Source organism: Carassius carassius, chromosome 26 (assembly GCF_963082965.1).
Source record: "Carassius carassius chromosome 26, fCarCar2.1, whole genome shotgun sequence".
Taxonomy (NCBI): domain Eukaryota; kingdom Metazoa; phylum Chordata; class Actinopteri; order Cypriniformes; family Cyprinidae; genus Carassius; species Carassius carassius.
Window position 1 is genome coordinate 15086998 of NC_081780.1, and position 18385 is coordinate 15105382.

The window sequence follows — 18385 nt, forward strand, 5'->3', positions numbered from 1 at the left end:
TTTCCCTTATCTTCATTGGGGACACTCTTATTTGTCATTGACCATCTAAAAAGGCAGGTTAAGGCCAGACGAAGCTGCAAAGTGAAACATACTTTGCCGACAGTCAAACGTCTGGTTCTGGAACTTTAAAGTTCATAGTTAATGGTTAACAGACCGGAGCGTTAAGTTTTCTGACAGATAGGGGGAGTGTGTGGATATGGCAGAGGTCCAGACATGCAGCGATGCAGCATGCTGCTCTCTCAGTAATAACTCCTCCGCTGACACTACACTGTTATCAGTGCTAATGTTGCAGCGTGATTGTTTTTTTCCATCTTGAGCTCAGTGAGTGGTGTATCACTTATACAATGACAACAGGAGCATGGGGCCGGGAAGCACATGAAATAATATGTCTAGAATGAAGTAACTGCAATGCCTTCCAGATGACTACTAAGTACCACGTGTGTGTGTGTGTGTGTGTGTGTGTGTGTGTGCCTCTGTGAGTGTGCCGTGCCTGAGGCCTGTAAAGTGAGGTCTTGGGTGAGTCTTGGTTGACTCAGTGAAATAGTTGTTGTTGTAAACCCTTGGCCGGTTGATTAAATAAGTTAAGCAGCAGATGAAAGGTCCTCAGACCCACAATCACTAAGGTCTAGGGTTGAACAGATGTCACAAACAATTAAGAGCAGCAAAGATGACCATCCTTGCCTGCAACACATCTTCAGACTATAGTGTGTTGCATAGTAGTGTTAGATAATTGTACATGTTAGATCAAAACAAACAAGAATCTGCAGATTTATAAAAAAAAGAATCTGAAAAAGCAAGAATCTGCAGATATGTTGACTAAATGCGAAAAAGAAGAAAAAAAACAGCTTCTGTATTACCTATTTGTGCCATTTGGTCAAAAATCGGGGTAGGATTGTTATGATGGAGAGCCCTAGTGCAAGCCAGGATTTTGTGAATAACTTCAACTCTGGTCTTTTTACTCACATAAAGCTAACAAATGGCGTCATAAGACTTTGAGTGCATAAAGTTGTATGGACTAGTTTTACCACGTTTTTATGGAGCTTGGCAGTCCCCTTGTTGAGGATTTAGCTAAATATACCTAGTTTTCCACGGAAGGAAGCAAATAATAAGTTTTGGAACATTATAATGTTTACATTATAATTAATCACTGAATTACTCACCAGCCAATAGTCAATAGGCTCTATTTCTTTTCTTGTTTATCTGACCATCTCGTCTAAATGTGCATTGTGTGCCCATATAAACACACATGGTGGAACGAGAGCATAATGGAGGAAGTCTCAGGAGAAGAGAGTTTAGAAAGTGTTAGAAATCGTCTCCAAGAATGTGTGTATGCAGAGTGAAGATAAAGGAAAAAGAGAAAGGAAGTTTCTTCAAAGGTGTGAAAAACCGATCTAGAGTGGCTAGCATCTTAACGACATCCATCTAAGTGTATAAAAATAAGTGACTAATTTTGGACCACTCTACACAAACAGCAGCTGTGAATGGAAGTAATGAACATAGCAACAGTAATGAAGGGTCAACTGTGTGAAATAAAGCTACAACTGTCAGATTCACTTTGTGAGTTATAAAGTCGAAACTGGAAGACGGTCACATTACGATATGTAAAGTCATACATAGTCGGATATAGTCATATTGTGAGTTATAAAAGCAAAACACAACTGCAAAATATAGCCACACTTCAATAAATAAAATCAAAATTGCTCTTTAACTGATCATGACATGTCGGTATATACATGTTTCCTCATTTGAGTTAAATTGTCTCCATGTTACACCAATTAGTGTATTTGATTAAATAATTTAGCTTATTCCTTCAAACCCAAACATACCACACAAATGGCCTAAGAGTGGCAGGTCAAAACAGACTGTGCCATTATGTATTTAGTGCTAAACTGGCTGTGAAAGGTTGGATTGGGCCCCAGGGAGCCCTGCTGGCTCTATAGGCTGCAGTGCACAACTGTGCTTACCCAGCATGCCACTGAACACTCACGTCAAGTGATTTACAATATGATCAATGGATACGCATACAATGATCTCATCTCTAATTGACATCCCATCGCCAGTCTTCGCTCTACCAATGTGATGCTGACATCAAAAGGAATTCAAACGATGTGGAAAAGTTACAAATCTGCAGTTTGAAAACTTGTGGATTCAAAGGATGTTCCCAAACTTCTAAAAGCAGACCATAATGTGTCATATGTCTCATATGTGCAGCCAGAATTACATACAAACATGTTTTTCTACTGATAGCTGTATAAATCATAAGAAAGTGCATCTGTGGAGTCAGTATCCATTAACATGCTGCCATGTACATTAAGGGTCGTAAGTCAGCAAGATGCTGAGGCTGTAAAAGACTAATTATATGATCTGCTGTGCATGTGTTGATGGGTCAATCTGCAAATGGAAAACACAAGCTGATGCAGTTTTGTGTGATATATGCATGGTAACCTAAGTGTGTGTGTGTGTGTGTGTGTGTGGGGGGGGTTCAGTCAAGCAGAGCAGCAGATCACAGTCTTAATGAATTCAGTCATGGTTAGATGCGAGAGATCATACTGTAGACAACAGCTGAGAAATGCATCAGATGCTAAAACAGCATTATGTTAGCATGGTCTGTTGGTTAATGAGCCATTCAGCGGTGATCCTGTCAAGGAAATTACTGATGAAAATGTTTGCTGATGAGGGATTTTGTGATTTCATCTACGATAATGAAAGACAAAATATATGCGTTATGATGATAATTAAATTATTTTGATTAAATACATACGGCAGGATTAATAATGCATTAACAAGAAGAAAACTACAGGGGGAAGAGTTGAAATAATCCAAGTAAAAATGTCTGAAGACTGGTTTGCTCGAGTATGCAAAAAGTCACGGTTGTGAGTTTTGCTTTATATTTGAAAAAAAAAGAAAGAACTACGTTCAAGATTAAATGTGGACCGAGTGTGGGATTATGTCCATAGATAATAGCACTTTTTTTCAGCACAGGTTTAGACTGGTCACACATGTTTGTAATCGTGTGTGGCTGATTGGCAAGCCCTTTTTTGCCGTAATGAACCAATTTCCCAGGATTCTCAAAGTGGCCTCGAACACTGTTTGAACCTTTCATCAGCAAATGAGGTAATGGCACAATGAGGTTTTCCAGTAAAGAAATAAAAGCCTGATGTAAATGAATACATGATCCAGTCCATCTGCTGGCTGCAGTCTTATCTTACCAGGTCCAACCTGGAACTCTTAAAAGGTGGTACTTAAGTGAATATCTGGAATTATAAAAAGTTATTTACTTGGATTCAAAGTACAAAATGTTCAACATGCAATCAGTCTTTATTAGCCAGATTCTGAACATCCAAATCAACAGTTTCCAGCTTGAAAACTGATTGAAGTGGTTCTTTATGAGTGTGGATATTTAGTTTAATAGCACTGTTTATATCAGTTCACTTATCAGTGTGCACAGTGTTCCAGGGTATGTGATTACAGAACACTATCAGCAGGAATGGGAAATTGCTACTACTTGTATCTATATGTGTACATTATTTTGGATGCATAAAATATGCATAAAAAAAAATTCATAATAAATGTCCTTTCCTGTTGTAATTGTTTTTGAATCGTCCTGAGCTGTGATGCATAGTGGAATGGTTCATGTTAGGCATCTTGTGCATTAAATAAAATACAAGCTGTAAAATGTTTCTACGCCCATGTATTTCATAAATATGAACACACTCTTGGCATGCATTAAATATGGAAAGTATGCAGACATATTAAGTTTTCTAAATTATCAACATCAAAATGCATGCCTTCTGTCTACTAACATGCCTTCTGTCATCTGATTTAAATATAATCTTAAGACATTAATTTAAGATAGAGTGACAACTGATATTTTCACACATTTTATGTAGTCTGCTATACATATCAGAATTTCATCTTATGTTTTGGCGATATAAATATCAGCAAATTACATATTTTTGTTTAGGTTGGTTCTCAATAAAATTGTAGTGTTTTTTTATTTGTGGAGTATGAAATTCATATTCAATTCTGATTGTTTAGAAATTTTACAGCATGAATCTCTTCTATATATATATATATATATATATTGAGGTATCATCATTCATGTCTATATCACAAACTTTACAGAATGAATAATGTGTGAGCTATTCTCCAGTGTTTATCATTTAGGGTTAGGGTTTTGTTTAAATTACTAATTGTACTCCTAATAATGCATATTTATCTTTGACTGTTAGGACACAGTATATGCTAAGTTTTGCAATTGTGTACATATTCAATCAAGATTCATTTATAATATATACTTATTTATTTAAACAAAGACAAACTTGTACTGGTGCTGGAATGTAGCTGTTTATTTAATTTAAACACACATTTTGCTGTTTTTTTTAATCCGGAAAGTGTGTTGTTAATCTTGTCCATAAAAAATTCAATTCATCAACTGAAGTCAACATGCATCCTTCTTCAGTAAATGAAATGTAATTGAATTGCACTGTGTGGATGACAGGCCCCGCTCAGATCCAGATTTACATGATGATTGGTCATGCCTGTCTGCAATGACCTCTGACCCCAGGAAGCATATAAAACAGCAGGATGTTTGGACAGGGCGGATTCATAACAGCTTGCCGAATGTTTAGCCAATACTCTTTCATTCCAGCCAACCAGACTAATCAGAGAAATGTGGCGTTGTCCCACATTAATTTACCCAGTATGCAAAGGAATAATGCATGCCGCCTTATTCTTACTTATAAAAACATAGTAACAATTTGAGTGCATTGTTATTGATTGTGCAATCTTAGCGGGTCTAGGGTGGAGGAAATTTATAGCTGTAATTACAATTCAATTTTCAGATGAGGCTATCATATGATTAGTTAAACGTTAGAGCACTTTCAGTGGGAGTCACTTCCTGAAGCGCTGACTTCTTACAGTCACATCTTCTTCAGGGAGTGTTTATTGAATAATGATAGAGGAAACCATAATGACTCAGAGAGTGGAAAATAAGTCTAAAATATTTGTAAGCAGAGCAACTGGCAACATTGTCCAGAGAAAGAATTTGCTCTGCTCAGCAGCTACTTGTAAAATTAGCATCATAGAGCCCTGCATGACAATCGGAAATAAAATGTTACGCTCTCCACAAAAAGCATAATAAGATGAAATAACATGCTACTGATTATACAGTACAGTAGAAAACGGGTTTGCCAGGTCTGAGAATACTTGTATGCATTCTGTTACTTTGTACTAAAGGAATAGCTCATGAACATGCAGAAGATATTCTGAAGAATTTTGAAGAACCAAACAGTTGTTGGTCCCCATCCACAAAAAAATAAATATTTAGTCAGTGAGGACCATCAACTGTCTGATTACCAGCATTCTTCCAAATACATTATTTTATGTCCAACATAAGGAAGAAACTCAAAACGGTCTGGAAGACATGAGGGTGAGTAAATAGTGACAAAATTTTCATTTTTGGATGAACTATCCCTTTAAGGGATATATGTTTTAACACAGTATTACATATAGTGTGTGTGTGTGTGTGTGTGTGTGTGTTCACTGCTCGGTGCCACGTCACTTTTCACTCACTTTCACTTTATATAACTCAATAGTTTTAATATAAAAGCATTTTTAACAAAAGAGCTGAAGGAAGAAACATTTCATATATGAAAAAATAACAAAGTGACGCATTTTAGGTGACATTAAAAAATATCACTGAAACTGGTCATTAATTGCAGAACTTGATCACAGTTTAGTTTCATCATTCCAAAACATTTGTCCACAGAATGTCACAATTCACATTGAACTGGATCACAATGATCGCATTGCTTGATCAGAATCAAGCATTCCATATGATATCTAACAAGATCTGCATTTCATCTGTACGTCTGTCTGTGCATTTCCCAGTGAAATTAATACACAGCTGGACAAGGTGAACTTCAGGTCAGAGTACAATTCCGTCTTGACCTGATCGTCCCTCAGGAGAACCAGAAGCAGCCGACATCCAGCACTGGATTCTTAACCACAGGTGAGTGAGCTTGGTAGGTGTCAAGGGGACGCTGGGACAGGTTTTAGTAGCTATCTAGGGGATAATTTGGGTGTAGGAAGTTTCATTAAGGTCAAAAAGGGTGGCTGCATGAATACAGAATGTGGTTCTGAGATATATCAATTATTCCACACGGGATGGTTCTCCCTCCCTCGGAGTCACACAAGGTCCCAAGGATTGAATAATGTCACATCATGCATCTCCATTCAATGGCTGGAGATGTAATCGATATGCTTTGTCCTTTGACCTCAACAGAAAGGCCAACATTCGTCATGCAGGAATAGGCTTCTGGAACATCTGTCAGAAGGCAGGTAGTCACTAAGGCAGACTGGGTCGGCGCTCCCGCCCATGATGAATGGATGCTAATGGAAACTGACTCAAAGAGCCATGAGACGGCTTGACCCTTAGTTAGCCTACATCTCTGAATTTACTATGAATGTCAAAAGCCTTTCACGTTTCATATTCTGAATTATTGGTTAAATAGAATCACAACTGTGTTTTACCATTCACTTTGGAATGGTAGGCATGTGAGTAAATAAAAGCGAACTATTAATTCAACACAAGCAGGTTGCCGTTTTTTGGGAAGGGGCACAATTGGTTGCATTTCAAATTTCGGTTGATTAGTTTCATTCCATGTCTGTTCTGACATCACCAATTTAAATCTATTGGTTACTGTCAACAAGAGTTGGCTACTCAGTTGACCAGAAGAGTATTCTTCATTACCTTATTTCCCTTGAGGTCGAGGAGGTCACCCTTGAGACTGCCACTCCAGTTGAGATGGACAGCTGACCTATGACCTTTCCAAAGGCTCAATAGGAGAACCATGAGCATTCAGAGCAGTCAACTCTGATGTGATTGTCTAAAAGAGAAAGACTACAAGATCTATTGACACCAGCTGCATAGATGGAGGAACTGAGTATTGAGCCACTCTCGTTTAAAAAGGTGGCCACAATTGCATTCAATAGATCTTTTCATTAACACGAGCAAATTAAAATACCTCTGTTGTGTCCTTTGAGCTTTTCAAGACACATAATCCTGCAATGGCAATTAAATTCAAACACTGTACTTGTAAAAAGTTAAGCCACCACAGTGTCCTAAAGAGATTACATTACATTTTCCTTGTAATTTGTAGTGGATGGTATTATATGTCATTGACCCAAGAATGTAGCTGAAGCCTCAACATTCAGATCTGACTGTATGACAGGAATGTTGTTCAAGGACCCAAAACAATATGAATCCAAGAACATGTCCTGCTTGGCAAAACCACAGTAGACCTGTCCGACTGAATGGAATAAAGGGAGTAATTCTGATGGATGAATCGTTGAAGGGAACGTTGAACCTGGTGCACAATGTTCCTAACAGGTCTAATTTATCACATTTGTTTCAGAGCTGTCTACATTGAAGGATGTCTGTGACAGTCGTTAGAATGTATAGAGACTAAACCGTGACCCCTTCAAGAAATGTCAAGCAAGTTGGAGAAAACCTGAGCTTGAGGTTATCCCTCAACAGTGTACTTTTGTGTTTTTACGGTCTAAAAATGTTCACTTTCTTTGTCTCCATCGTGTGTGTCAACATACACACATTCTATCTAAGGTGTCTGCATGGTATGTTCATCTGTTTTAACTTGCTGTAGGTTCCACCTGTCTACCAGAGAATCAAACAATACTGTGTCGATGGACCGACCCCTCTTCTTTCTGTCCAGTCTAATTTCCTTTCAGGTGAGGTTGTTGGATCTGGTCCAAGAGATACTCAGAGAGCAGACAGACCATGAAGAAGGTGATTGTTTACAGGCGTTCTGGAGGCAAAAGGGCAAAGAGCATGTTCTGTAGTATTTCACATTGATTAAGACAAGGTGCTGTTCTTCGTAAAGTTATATACCACCAAATCATCCTTGTCCTCAAGCATCGGTTAAGATACAGAGAGTGTAAGCTAGGGACAAATGAAAATTGGTAATTGGTCAAGTTCACCATTCTCTGTGTAATCCTTTGCTCACCCTCATGTTGTTCTAAATCTGATGACTTTTTTATTTATTTTGAGGGACATAAAGGAAGATATTACGATGAATGTGCATGCAGCTCTTTTCTATATAATGCAAATGGCCAAATAGTGACTACGGGCTTTCCATTTTTTTTTTTGAAAATATATTGTATGAATTCAGTAGACTTGGAATGTAGTACAGTTGTTTGTACAACTTGTATGATGTTTTCATTCCATTAAAAAAAAAAGAATATTTTGGATTTCATTGAAGAAAAGAAATCATCCAGGTTTGGAGTGATATGGCTGAGGTTGAGTAAGTGACGAAAAAAAATTGACAGAATGCAAATGTGAATCTGTATACATGAAATATCTATTTTTATATGAACTGCATAATGATCCATGTCCAATAAAGATTTAAAACTTGTTAATTTGTTGACAGAGAGACACTCTTTCTTCTCTGTCACTCCAGTGGATCTTCGTGTTCCTAATTTGCATAACTCTTTTAGTAGATAATTATATCTTGTGATGTCCCACAGATGTGTCTGCTGTGAATGGGGCTTCTTTACAGCTGGTGAGCGAGAGGAAGAGGAAAAGTGCCAATGACTATAAAAAAAAAAAAAATGAAGGGAGACTATTGTCTGCTACATGTTCACATTTTGTCAAGTATGCTGCGTTGTGCTATGTAGGTCAGCATCGGTCTAGATTTTGTCTCTCTTGCTCATTGGCTCTGAGCAGTTCTATCAAATGCTAAACATTTCACTTTGCATTTTTGTTTGCTGTTCATAGAGCTTACAGGATCGTAACAGATTCAAGTGTGATATACTTCTGGGCAACTAATTCAGTGATATCTGGTGGAGTACAGACATTTTCTGAGTGCTGTTCTAAAACAAAACAAAACCAGCAAAAAACAAAAATTAAATGTAGAAAACGAGACACCTTTGAGAGCAGTAAATTAACACATTAATGTGACAGCCCTAGAAAAACTAAAACATTTAGATGTTTATAAAAATTGAGTTCATGCCAAAGAACAAAATGCATTCAGAAAACTTCTGAGACTTACACCCACGCTGTCTTCCAGGCCAAATCAAGCCATGAATCAAAATAGCGGCGTTCTTTAAAGTGCAGGAAATGTGATCTGTCCAGGGGATCTTTCCATGAGCGTATTCTTTATTAGGGTAAAGTACCAAAATTCAAGGGATATTAACTTTAATGCAAGTCTGAATTGATTTAAAATCCAGTGATTATTCAATCATGAGAGCAAGTCTTTGGCTGTCAGCTTTATGAAATATGTCAACATTAAAATCAGCTGTATGGCCCAAAATTAATTTATCCATATATTCTGTTGAAATAAACGCTCCCACTGTTCACTAGGAGAATTAAGTTATTAAACATAGTGTGTGACTATCATACATATATTTTATGGAAATACATGGGTTTTGTTTTCTACTGGTAAAACAATCAAAGATGGATTCACAACGCTTCAGTTTGGCTACGAACAGATTGGATTACTGCGTACAGAAAAAATAAAATTTAATGGGTCAGCCAATGTACATATTTGACAGATTTGGTCAATTTTATATGTGCTCTGCTGTCGAAACCTCACAACAAGCTGACTTAAGACATAACAAAGGGTCTTTTAGTAGTAAAACTCCTGTATCAGTAAAACATTTACATGGTTTTGTGCTTCAGAAGACTCAGAAGTGCCATGTTTTCTATCATCACATTCTACCCTTGTGAAAAATGACTTTGCTTGTGCACTTGTAATCTAAACTAAAATCTAAACTTTATATGCTAATATAAACATTAAAAAAACTTATGCAATTATTTATATCAACTTAAAATTTGTTCAGATAACAAACTTAAACAGTTAACTAAACTTATAATTTAAGTCAAGCATGAACACTTACTTTAAGTGAAATAACACATTACTTATTTTAAGAATGTTGACATTTCTCAGAGTGTAATAATTAATAAAACGTACTCGGTTACTAAACGTAACCTCGGTTCTATCTAGAAGAGCGAACGAGTACTGCGTCTAGCTAAGACGCTTCGGGAAAAGTCTCTTTTCACGAAATACTGAAGCAAAAAATTATCCTTAATTTTGTATTTTTGTAAAGCGCATTTGCAGCAGTACACAGCCATAGGCGAGACGGCTCGTTCGCTCATTGGCTTGTTCTGCGGCAACTGCACAGCCTATAGAGCGCGGGCTGATGCAACATCAGACCAATAAGGGCGCTTCGCGCCCTTCTTGCCACTTTCCCGCCGAAACGGGTGTGGCCCAACCTATAAAAGGAGCTCAAAAAGGCTGACTCACCGGATTTATTTCATCGCCGAAGCGAACCAGAGTGAATCGTGCGCACGGCAGAGAACGCAGTACTCGTTCGCTCTTCTAGAGAGAACCGAGGTTACATTTAGTAACCGAGTACGTTCTCTTACGAGAGCTCTCTCGTACTGCGTCTTAGCTAAGACACTACGGGAACCCAATGTAAAACGCCGTGCGCGCAGGGATCACACACCAATAAACCTGAAGCAACGCCCAGGATTTACAGTGCACAGTCACCTGAGGGACTCACAGAGAGTCCAGAACAGAAAAGGGAAAAAGCCCTCCGTCCTATATCTAGCAGCATCCGTAGATGCGGCAATATGACATCACACAGCCGAGGCAAGGCCTGACCAATGTGGCAATGCGGGTCTTACGCAATACTGCCCATATAACAGTCGGCAGCGCATAGCGCTCGTGAACTCAGAATTCCCCTCAGGGCCTTGATTCGACTATACCGACAACAGCCTTGCTTGCAAGGCGGGGACCTCCAGGTTATAGAACCTGATAAATGTAGATGATAAATACATATATCCTGCAAGGAGATCCCAGTAGACCACGCCCACGACGAGGCGACGCCTCTTGTGGAGTGTGCTCTGACGCCCAACGGGCACTGAAGGCCCCTGGAAGCGTAAGCTAACGCTATGGCGTCAACTATCCATCTGGATAGAGTCTGTCTCGAAACAGCCATTCCCTTGGAACGTCCACCGAACGAGACAAACAGCTGCTCCGTCTGCCGAAAGGCAGCCGAGCGAGACACATAAGCTCTAAAACCCTGACAGGGCAAAGAAGACTCGAGTCTCCATCCTCCCCTGACACCGGCAGGGCAGACAGGGCAATAACCTGAGCCCGAAACGGTGTGTTGAGGGATTTCGGCACATAACCGTGCCTAGGTTTGAGTATGACCCTTGAGTCATTGGGCCCAAACTCCAAGCACGACTGGCTCACCGAGAACGCGTGCAAATCACCCACACGCTTCACAGAAGCGAGAGCCAACAAGAATACTGTCTTGAACGACAGATGTTGAAGGCTAACCGATTGGATAGGCTCAAAAGGGGGACCCTTCAAGGCCTCCAAAACCGCCGCGAGGTCCCACATAGGGACTGACGGAGGTCTGGGAGGATTCAGCCTCCTAGCTCCTCTGAGGAACCGGATGACTAAATCGTTCCTTCCTATTGACTGACCGGACGCCGTTTCAGAAAACGCCGCGATGGCCGCCACATAAACTTTGAGAGTGGATGGGGCTCTGCCCTTATCCAACAGCTCCTGTAGGAAGATGAGGACCTCCGTCACCTCACAACTAAGGGGTGAATAACCTCGAGCTGTGCACCAGCTGGAGAACACCGACCACTTCGAGGCATACAGACGTCGTGTCGACGGAGCTCTAGCCTGAGTGATGGTATTTAGCACTCCCACTGCGAGATCAGCGGGTAACCGTTGAGCGCCCACACATGGAGGGACCACAACTCCGGTTGAGGGTGCCAAATCGAGCCCCTGGCCTGCGAGAGGAGGTCCCTCCTCAATGGTACCGGCCACGGGGTGACATCTGCTAACTGCATCAAATCTGGGAACCATGGTTGGTTCTTCCAAAGAGGTGCTACAAACAGTATTGAACATCTCGTTTCTCTCACCCGTTCTATCACCTGCGGAAGGAGGGAGACGGGAGGGAACGCATAAAGCGGGCAGCACGGCCATCTACGTGACAGCGTGCTTTCGTTCTTGGAAAAGAACGCGAGGCAGTGAGCGTTTTTGTGGGACGCAAAGAGGTCCACCTCCGCCATGCCAAATCTCTCCCACAACAGCCGGACTGTTTGCGGGTGTAGAGACCATTCGCCCGTAGGAACATTGCCTCTGGACAGCCTGTCTGGACCCAGATTCTGCAGTCCAGGCACATGCACTGCTCTCAGCGAGCGCACGTTGCGCTGAGCCCAAACCAGGAGGCGTTCCGTCAGCCTGCACAGGTTTTGGGACCCGAGACCGCCCTGGCGATTTATGTAGGACACTACGGACATGTTGTCCGCACGGACTACGACGTGGTGATCCTTGATATGGGGACAAAAGCGCGTCAGCGCGTTCTCCACTGCCAGCATTTCCAGGCAGTTGATATGATGGAGCTTTTCCCGTTCTGACCATAGGCCAAAGGACGGTCTGCCTTCGAGCAGCGCTCCCCATCCCGAAGTGGAGGCGTCCGTCGACACCATTTTCACACTCGGGGAAGTCCCCAGGCTTACACCTGATCGGTACCAGCCGTTCGCTGTCCAAGGTGCTAGAGCCGCAACACAGCTCTGATCGACCTTGAAATGCAGCCAGCCAGACGCCAACACGCTCTGCGCGGCACCCGAGCCTTCAGCCAGAACTGCAGGGGGCGCATGCGGAGCAGGCCCAGCCGCAGAACCGGAGATGCTGAGGCCATGAGACCCAGCATCTTTTGACAGTGTTTGAGCGACACGGTTGCGCCGCAGCGGAAAGAACTCGCTGCGCGCTGAATGCCCATCGCGCGCTGTGGTGACAGCCGCGCCGTCATGGAACACGAGTTCAGAACTATACCCAGAAACAGGATCATCTGACTGGGGTTCAGCGAACTCTTCGCCCAATTGACACTGAGGCCGAGCTTCTCGAGGTGATCGAGTAAAACGGCCCTGTGGTCCACGAGCTCTGCTTGTGATCGGGCCAGAACCAGCCTGTCGTCCAAATAATTCAGCACTCGTATGCCTCTGAGTCTGAGAGGAGCGAGCACTGCATCCATGCACCTCGTAAACGTACGAGGAGCCACGGAGGACTGTAAACTGGTATGCCTGGCCCTCGAAGGCGAATCTCAAATATCGCCTGTGGTTTGACGCTATCTGTATTTGAAAATACGCATCCCTCAGATCTATTGACATGAACCAGTCCCCTCTGCGAATCTGCGCGAGGAGTTTCCTGGTCGTAAGCATTTTGAAACTGCGTTTCATCAATGCCTTGTTCAGCTGTCTTAGATCCAGTATGGGCCTGAGACCCCCTTCTCTCTTGGGCACCAGAAAGTATCTTGAGTCGCTTTTATGGGCGCAGGCCCTGTGTGCAGGGCTGTGCTTACATGTGGAGATGGGCACTGAGGAGTGGGCATCGTCACTACATTTATAGCACCATCGGCCGTGGCCGGACGAACGTGCACGGGTTTCGTTTTTACAGAAACCACTGAGGGTTGGGCACGCTTACTATGCAGTGTGCGCGATCGACTTGAGTCGCTTTTATGGGCGCAGGCCCTGTGTGTGGAACTCGTACACCGGCGCTTCGATGAAGCAGCCATCGTTAGTAGTGCCGACGCAGCGTCACACAGCAGGCTTTAGATGGCAACACCGCTTTTGCCGCCGTCCAACAGAGGGCGGACAAAGGTGCGTCGCTATCGCCTGTTCCACCGGCGGAAGTGAGTGGTAGTTCCTGTTTTTAGCATCATCAGTGTGGAGAATGCTAGTGAGACAGACGAACGAGTTCGCGCTGAATATGGAGCGTTCCAAGCCTTCGCCACCTCTTCGTGAAGCTCAGGAAGAAATGAGGCGGGCTTTGAGAAGTACGCTCATCCGAAAGGGAAATACCATCCAGCCGGGAACGAGAGGGGGGGGGGGGGGGGGGCGCTGGTGCAAACCACTCGCGGCCGAGACTCATCGCGGCCAACACGAGCATTCGCCCCGGCTCCTTCTCGATGTCAGCTCGTCTGCTGGGCTTCTGAGCAGAAGGCGCGAGATCCTCGGAGCTCACCCAGCCCTCACTGAAGCTAGCAGAGAGCGCGTGTCCTCTTCCCCCGACGCGGCCCTGAGATCGACTTCCTCGGACGACGCGCCGGCAAACAGCGGGCGCTGCCCACCGGGAAGTGATGCAGGGGGGGCCGGTGAAGCAGGGTGAACCGGCGAGCTCGGTTGAGCTGAAGACGGTTCCGGAATCCGCTGGAAGCGATGCTTTTACGGCGCCTCAGCACAGCGGAGAATGCAGGCTCAGAGAAAAAGGCCAGGCGAGTCCTCAGAGTCACCATGGCAACAGCTCGCAGTGGGGGCATCCGCCGTCAGCGAGCGCGAGCGCTGCATGATCTTCACCCAGGCAGGAGACACAGATGACGTACTGGTCTCCCTCGCTGAGTGGGGCTCTGACGAGCCGCAGGAAGGCATCTTAAAAAAGACGCAAGCTCTTTTACGAGTGTGTGTCGCAGGGCGAACACACACACACATAAAGAACAGCTTGGATATAACAGAATTGAAAGGATATAGGCGCCGGATAGCGCAGCAGGAACGGCAGTGGAAGGCGGCGATCCCAGCAGCTTCAGAATGGCTCGTCCTGCTGATGTGCTTTCTCAGACGGCGCTTGCTTCCTCCGTGATCCAGCGATGCGTGAGCTTCGCTGAAGAGATGAAAAATCAGGTGAGTCAGCCTTTTCGAGCTCCTTTTATAGGTTGGGCCACACCCGTTTCGGCGGGAAGTGGCCTGATGTTGCATCAGCCCGCGCTCGATAGGCTGTGCAGTTGCCGCAGAACAAGCCAATGAGCGAACGAGCCGTCTCGCCTATGGCTGTGTACTGCTGCAAATGCGCTTTACAATAATACAAAATTAAGGATAATTTTTTGCTTCAGTATTTCGTGAAAAGAGACTTTTCCCGTAGCGTCTTAGCTAAGACGCAGTACGAGAGAGCTCTCGTAAGAGAACACCAAATAAGAGTAGAGTACACTTTCATGACATTAAACGTGTACTTTTAAAATGTGCATTTTGTAATGTCAAATTAAAAGCTTTTAAACCATTGTTTTAATAATCTTTTGTCATGCTTTAAAGCAAACTTGTTTTAATGTGTTGATTAGCATACTAAAGCACATGTAAAGTATTGATTGTAATTTGAAACACAATGTTTTTCAATAGTACATTTAGATTTGCAAAGATACTATATTTTAATTGTAATGCAGTAGAACGTGATTATATATGCACTGTTCCAGTTCCTTTTGATAACCCAACCCACAGGAAACTGAATTTGAAATCTATATTAAATATACAATAGTAACATAAATAGGTTTTGAAAAAAAAAAAAAAGAGTTTAGGATTTCTCCACATTCTGATGCTCTCACCACTTGCGCCACTTGTCTATTTTGAGGAACCGTATGCAAAGAAACAGACACCATGACACGCACTCGGAGAGAAATGGCTGCTGAGTGAGTCAGGATGAGCTAATCTTGTTAGATCAAGATCATGCAGCTCTGGTATAAAGCAGACTTTGTCTGTTTTCCTCCTCATCGCTGACTTACAAACTTTCCACGGCCCTTTGGTTCAATCCCAAAATCATGTGCTGTCGATATCACAAAGTAATTTTCCATCAAATGACACACAAGCCTGAACATCTAGTTTCGTTCTTCAAGAAACCGATGTCAGTGGAAATCTCACTCAAGCTCTTTATGGCTAAACCTACAGGTCTGTGTGTTCTCCAGGGTATTAGCAACTTGATTTAGCATGACTTTCAGAGAACAGGAACTCTCAGTGCTTGAAGCATGTCTACCATCCCTCACACCAGTGTTGCTTTCATCAACGAAAATTATGACTAAATATCGTCATTAACGAACCTTTATTACGTGATGAAAACGAGACGAGACGCATCGTATATGCTGGTCATGTGACGATGATTATAATTAAATATATAATGCAATACTGTTGATGAATAAAAACGAGACTAAATGTGTCTACAGTGCGAAGACGCAGTCGACAACAAAGTTAAGTCTGACACAGAGAAAGGGACCGATGTGTGTACTTCTAACATGTTTGGTTGGTAAAATAAATGTTGTAAATTCAAATCAGAGCGTCTTCCGTGTCTGGATTGGATGTATTCTTGAGTCTATAAGGTAACACAAATATAATAAGATAACCTTGTTTAAAATACTAAATATAAATATACTATATTGACTGGGTTAAATGAAATAGCATTACTTAAAAGAGACTAAAATACAATTTTCATTGACTAAAACTAGACTAAATGTCATCAGTTTTCGTTGACTAAAACTAGACGGAAATAGTCATGGATAATTCTGACTAAAATAAGACTAAAATGCTCAGACTTTTAGTCGACTGTAACTTGACTAGACTAAAAAAAAAAAAAAAATTAGAGTATGAACGTGACAAAGTAATAAAAACTAAAATGACAGCTTCACACAAAGACTAGACTAAAATTCAAATTAAAACACGCCGCCAAAAACAACAATGCCTCACAGCTGTGAATACCACCGTTGTCTATGTAGTTGTTGGCCAAACAAAGTCCAGTTCTGTCATTTCTTTGACAGATCCAAATTTTAAGCCCATTGACAAAATCTTTCAGTATAACTTAACACTTTATACGCTTGTCCTGCTACTTATTAGCACTCTCATTATTCACCTTTTCTCCTTTGTTTATCCAAGCTTTGCTTCCCAGGTTCCAGACCCGGCCGCAGCTACGCTAGATATGCTAAAGCTAGGTCCCCTGGCCTTTCAGGGAACAATGTGTTTCTATTCAGAGTCACCGGCTAACATGCAAGGCTATCAATCAGCGGATCTGGCGCTTAGAAGTGACTTGCTCATCAAAGAACCTCATTAGAACTGAAGAACTTGCAGCGAAGAGCGCTACAGAGGGCCGTGCTGGGTGACTGGAGCCGAAGCTGGTGAGTTTCCCTGGAGCAAAAAGGCAATATTTGATATGTTTAAGCTATAATATAAAGTGTAGTATAGTAAGTGTATAGTATAAAGTGCAGATTAACCTGAATAGTGATGTATTTAAGGGCTATTCAATGCTGGATTATTATTATATAATTAAAAGTAATTTTGACTTGGCAATGAAGGCAGAAAAATGGACCACTAAATGTTTTATTTGAGCACTAAAGTTGTTTAAATCATCTGTTTAGTCTATTATTTAATCAAAATAATCTGCCAATGGCGTAAAAAAAAACTGATTTCAAACAGAAAACAAGATTATTTTGCGTACACCATTGGCAGATTATTTAGCTTGTTTTAGGGAAAAACACTTCATTTTGACTTGTTTTTTTCTGAAAACGACAGTTTTTACTTGTCTAGAAAATCCTTCCTGATTTAAGAATTTTTAGATATTTTGGCAGGAAACAGGACAAAAAAAAAAAATCTAAGAAAAGCATTTTTTTGCAGTGCATAAATATGTGTGTCTGTTTGTGATGACCATTACTAATGCAGAGTTTAAGCCACCCCTGACCCCAGATTATGTATGAGCCACTTAACATCAGTGTGACAAATGCTAAACATCTGTGATGACCTAAAGGAGCACACACACACACACACATTAGTACAAGTGGACCAACGCAAATGCACCACTTCTCTGCTGTGTGACTCAGATTTGATCTCCATTTACTCTCTATTATTTTCCTTTCATTAAAATAATCACCTTAATATTCCAGAAATGTTTCCTTCAAGCGAAGTGGTGTTTTGGCAGCCAACCCAACCATTTTAAGCAAAAGTTTCTAACATCAGATATCTGTAATTCATTCTTCCCAAAGCAGATTGAGTTATCACACCAAAGTCTTTATAATTACAAGTCAAGTATTTAGCAAGTCACATGTTTTTTGTTGATTTAGGCCTGAAGTTGTTGTGATTTACTGTTTCTGATTTGTGCTGTTGTTTCTTTACTCAAGTAAGTAATGCAGCGTGGTGTGTGTGTGGTTTTACAGGCCAACGAACAACCCTCCATTCTGACCATTTCACTGGAAAGCTGTAAATCACTTCAAGAGTCAAAGAAGAGCTAATTATTTCCCGCTGTCCCAACACACACACACACACACACACAAATGCACACCCATACACTTACACACAGACGGTTTCGGCTAGTCTTATTGCCAGGCAGACTGCTTACGTATTAAAACTGAAGCTATAAAGTTGCAGCAACCTGAGATCTGTTGAGAGTATTTGACTTGAGACTGTAATTACAAGACAGGAATACAGTAACCTCTAATTACAACTCACAACCACAGGAAACCCTTTCACACATCAGTGACCTCACAACAGCTGAACAACGCAGATATTTTACAATAGCGGTCTGCTTACTGCAATTTATCCTCTTCC